Genomic DNA, 5,326 nt, shown 5'->3' on the forward strand with positions numbered 1-5,326 from the left:
TCTGGCCATGGTGTGGTGGCTGATGGTGCAACTGCTTCGGGTATACAACTGTTTTGCCCCGATAACTAATACTTGGGCAGAAGCTAAAACAAAGACCTTAGTAACTTCAAAATTAGACAAGAAGCCAGACTGTGGCAAAGACAGCAGAAGCAGCAGAGGTGAAGCAGGCTGGAGTTCGACGGAGCCTTTCGGATTAGCGTGGTTGCATTTTATGCAGTTGGTCCAGCAATTGCTCTTGCTGTAGGCAAAGGCTTCTAAACACTTCCCAGGTGATTGTAACCATATGCACATGCTGCAAACAACAAATAACACAAAGGTAGTTCTGCAGGTGTTCTTATATATTGTCTTATCCTTCTGAACTGTTTTCCATTCATTCATATACCCTACAACATTAACCGTGCCTTCTTCCAGCATTAGGCCCATTATCAACTACATACAGCTAGTATTTGTATGCTGTTTATTACAGATTATAGAGTCATAGAATGGTTTGGGTTGGAGGGGACCTTTTAAAGATCATCTGGACTATCCCCTGACAATATTTATTATTATTGCATTAGTGACTACAAGTTGCAACCAGTATCAGGATTTACTGATCTGGAGGAAGTACAAGCTTGTGCAAATCGAGAACTTTATCTATACTCATGCTGCATTGCAATCTCAGACAGCCAAAAGAAGCATTCAAGTAATTAATTTCCAGCCTAAGACCCTTTTATGAAACCACAACAGGACAAAATGGCATTAACATCAGCCAGACTCAAAAAGGCTAAACTGGAAGACGTTTTCTAGATGGGAAAAGGTGGCATAGAAAAATAAAGAGACCTGGTATAGTCACAAGTGAAATCAATTAGAGACAAGCTGATTCTGAAGTGAAGAATTCCTCTGGCACTTTAACCTCAAAGACTTCTTCATCCTCCTGAATTATAGTTTTATAAGGTATTTTCATAGGATGACTTGAGTCAGCAAAAGTTGTAAAATACACTCAGGCTGATGGCTGTCCTTAGCAAAACAAAGACTGGCGTGGAATTATTACAAACCTATATCCCCATGGCAAACACAACTGGTAAGAGAATATAAAAGCAAGCACAAAGACAAAAAATCACAGTGGCTTTGGCTCTAAATGCAAGTCTTGCATCAACTTGACTGTGCACTGCCAAGAACTGACTGCCTCTGCTTTGGCTTATTCCATGTAAGACTCAACAAAGGGATGCAAGACCCAGCAAAGAAAAAATCACCCTGATTCACTGGTATGCTCCAGCTGCTCTGCTTCACTCCAGCAATGCAAAACAGCTGTAAACCTGGTTTAACCAGCAAGTTAAATTGGGTTTATGGCTTCTCAGTATTGGCAAAGAAGTACACAGCAGCTGGAGTTTACTAGTATACTTAGCCTTGCGGATTTGCCCTCAAAAGTTAACTCTTGCTCCAGCCATGAGAAAGGATATCAGCCACAGTTAAACTTTAAAGTGATTTTTTTATCTCACAATCTATTGTATTTTTTAAGAACATTGAGAAAAAGAAAATTTACACATTTTGCCAACATGCAGCTTAGGACCAGACATTCAAGAGACCAGCTCCAGTTTTGAGCTGCATCAGCTAAAAATAGAGTTGCTGGCTGCTGGGCTCTGCAGTCATCCTTGGCAAATACAAATTCTCATTACAGAAGTGTAAGTTGGGTGACCAATAGTGTTCCGAGTAGTGTCACAGCATAGGATTTCTTTGTAGACTTCATACCCAACCCCACCATATTATCTCAGGAAAACTGCCTGCAACTCATCAGACTGTGATTTAGACTATCCATCACAACTAAAAATATCCCATCAAATAGATGTCAACCAAAAACCTCTTCTATAAACTCTCCTATCTCTGGACTGAGGTAACTTTTTTGCTTAAAAGTGTTTTATAAGCATAATCTTTCCCCAATAGAGGCTTCTGGCAATCAGATTTCAGGAGAAAAAAACCCACTGAAGTAGCAAAACTTGGGCTCAGTGTTTAATGTTGTATTGCAGAAAGCAAAAAATAGCTTGGGTCTTCAGTATCTCAGACTAGATTTGAGGAAAATGCAGTTTGAAATTTCAGTATAGAAGAAACCAAGAGATTCCTAAAATTCCCTGAGGAGATTCTCTGCAACTGTCAGTCAGCATTGCCTTAGGACAAGGATAAAAAAGCTGGGCATGAGCTGGCCAAGTGTATCCTGAAGTGCATCAAAAGAAGCGTGGCCAGCAGGTCAAGTGAGGCGATTCTGCTCCTCTACTCCGCGCTGGTGAGACCCCACTTGGGGTCCTACGTCAGCACAGTAAAGACATGGGCTTGTTGGAATGGGTCTACAGGAGGGCCCAAAAATGATCAGAGGGATGGAAAACCTCTCCTGTGAGGACAGACTGAGAGAGTTGGGGTTGTTCAGCCCGGAGCAGAGAGAGCTCTGGGGAGACCTTCTTGCAGACTTTCAGTACTTATAAGAAAGAGGGGGACAGAATTTTTAGCAGGGCCTGTTGCAATAGGGCAAGGGGTATGGTTTTAAACTAAAAGAGGGTAGATTTAGACTAACTACAAGGAAGAAATTTTTCACAATGAGGGTGGTAAAACACAGGCACAGGTTGCCCAGAGAGGTGGTAGATGCCCCATCCCGGGAAACATTCCAGGTCAGGTTGGACGGGGCTCTGAGCAACCTGATCTAGTTGAAGATGTCCCTGCTCATTGCGGGGCAGTTGAACTAGATGGCCTTTAAAGGTCCCTTCCAACCCAAACTGCTTTATAATTCTATGATTCTAAGGAATCATGAGCACAGCTTCACAACAAGACTGCTCAGTAGAAAATATTCAGAAAGCCCATACTTAAAATGGTAAAGGGCTTAAAAAGAGCATGCAGAAAAGTAAGATTCAGTTAAACCAGGAGATAAAATAAAAGACCATAATATTCAAGAAAATGCAGAAGAATACAGAGAACAGCAACCTTTAAAAACATGAGAAGAACTAGGGAGAAAGTGGGATGTTATTAAAAGAAGAGGGAGGTGAAATTGATGACAACTTTAATCTGGCCAAGATCCTGAACTGTACAGACTACAAAGAATTTGTCTGGCCAATGTCCAAGAGTTTGTGTAAAATTAAAGAGTGGAAATGCACTTGAAAGTTAGAGAAAGCTAAAAAAAAAAAGAGACCAGGCATTAGATGCATTATATGCTGTAGCCCGTAAACATAGGGTCATTATTCTTATAAATAAAACCATACAACAAATATTTAGAGACCAGCCTAAACCAAAATGTTGGCTCTAAATAACCACAAATTGTGCAGGAGTTTGAAACTAGATCCCAGCTCTGTGGCAGGCCCTTCCCTGATGGGAGCGGGCACAAGCTCTGGGACAGTCTGTTTCTGGATTCTGTGGCTTGGACTGCTCTCTGCCAGCTAGGAAAAAAAATCATCCGTAAGAAAGGAAAACATGACACAAGATTAATGCTGCAGAGGTATCTATTCTCTCTGAGACCAATGTGAAATTGCCAAAAATTTTAAAATGACTGCAAAGTCCAGAAAATATTGCCGTCTTTTTATAGGTATGAACACAGATCAAACAAATGAAGATTAACATTTTAAATATTTGCAAGCTGATATTTGGTGGCCTGCAAACCACAGGGAAAATCCCTATACCATGGTGGTTATCATGACAGCAGTATCAGGGAGCCAGCTGGCATCTTAATAACAAGAAATGTCCAACCCTTTCCTGAGTCCTACTGAGCTCTTGGCACTGCTGTCACATGGCAGTGAGTTCCACCACGTAAATGTGTGAAAGAGTCCATTTTCACTTTAAAATGCATTGCCTTTTTAGTATGAGTGTTCATTTGCTGCAGTGTTATAACAAGATAAATACCACTCTACGTATTGCTCGTATTTCCTGTCTAAACAGAACCATTTCAAAAGGAAATCATTAGGAAATTTCCATAGGAATGGTTTGGGTAATAGTTCAACAAATCATTAAGCTACATTTTTTTCATCCACATGCTACATTAGCCAAGCTGTCCTTCAGACCCCCCACACCCCTTTCTGAAACAGACTTTGGAAGACTATCTGCTGCCCTAGTACAATTTTGATTGCCCTCTATCTAAACTTGTTGACTGTAATCCAAATCCTTTCAGATTTTATTCATAACAAAACTTCTCCTTGACTCTAAACATTTTAATCACTCACTCACAGAATCTGTTCTATTTTTATTACATACATGCACGCGCACACCCACACAGAAGACACATAATGTATGGGATTGAATTCTTAAAAATGTATTTGGTTTTTAAATTGGTGATCTGCCACTGGCTCACATAGCAGAAATTATAGTATTTTCAATGGTACTTTCCGTCAGGAAGTTTCTTGCAACCTAATGTTCTGTTTGCTGTTTTGATCACCTCTGCAGAGTGACCAGATGTTTTTACTAAACAATGAGCCTGGGGCATTTTTCACAAGTGATAAACATATTCTTCCTTTTATTTGCTTCACATACAACTGACTTGCATCCAAACCGGCCAATTTTCCTGCCTCTGACTACGTAGCCATGCAGGTAGGGTTGAGAGAGAAGATTCTCCGGAAGAACCTGAGCACAGTGCTGATTTTTTTAACTTATAGTGTTTCAACACTGAGCTAGGAGCATAAAAGATTATTTTTCAAAGTGACAAAACAGGGAATGGAGTTGGCATGAGTTCACGGGGGACAGAACCACAACAGACTGAATAGGTTGCAGCACTGCATTATGACAATATGGTGCATGAACTTGGAAAGGATACATTAGAAGCTCCGATCCAGCCTGTGCTACAAAAGGCAACCGTGTCATATAATAACAATTTAGTTTGAAATCTGAAATATCAGACACATATGCCAAGCCATAAATGGAATCACTCCTTCAACTTTGGGTCCCTCACTACAAGAAGGACATTGAGGTGCTGGAGCACGTCTAGAGAAGGGCAATGAAGCTGGTGAGGGGTCTAGAGCACAAGTCTTATGAGGAGCAACTGAGGGAACTGGTGGTGTTTAGTCTGGAGAAGAGGAGGCTGAGGGGAGACCTTATCACTCTCTACAACTACCTGAAAGGAGGTCGTGGTGATGTGGGTGTTGGTCGCATCTCCCAAGTAACTAGCAATAGGACAAGAGGAAATGGCCTCAAGCTGCGCCAGGAGACGTTTAGATTGGATATTAGGAAAAATTTCTTTACTGGAAGAGTCATCAGGCATTGGAACAGGCTGCCCAGGGAAGTGGTGGTGTCACCATCACTGGTGGTGTTCAAAAAATGTGTAGATGTGGCACTTCAGGACATGGTTTCGTGGGCATGGTGGTGTTGGGTTGACAGCTGGACA

Source organism: Phaethon lepturus, unplaced genomic scaffold (assembly GCF_000687285.1).
Source record: "Phaethon lepturus isolate BGI_N335 unplaced genomic scaffold, ASM68728v1 scaffold4384, whole genome shotgun sequence".
Classification (NCBI taxonomy): Eukaryota; Metazoa; Chordata; class Aves; order Phaethontiformes; family Phaethontidae; genus Phaethon; species Phaethon lepturus.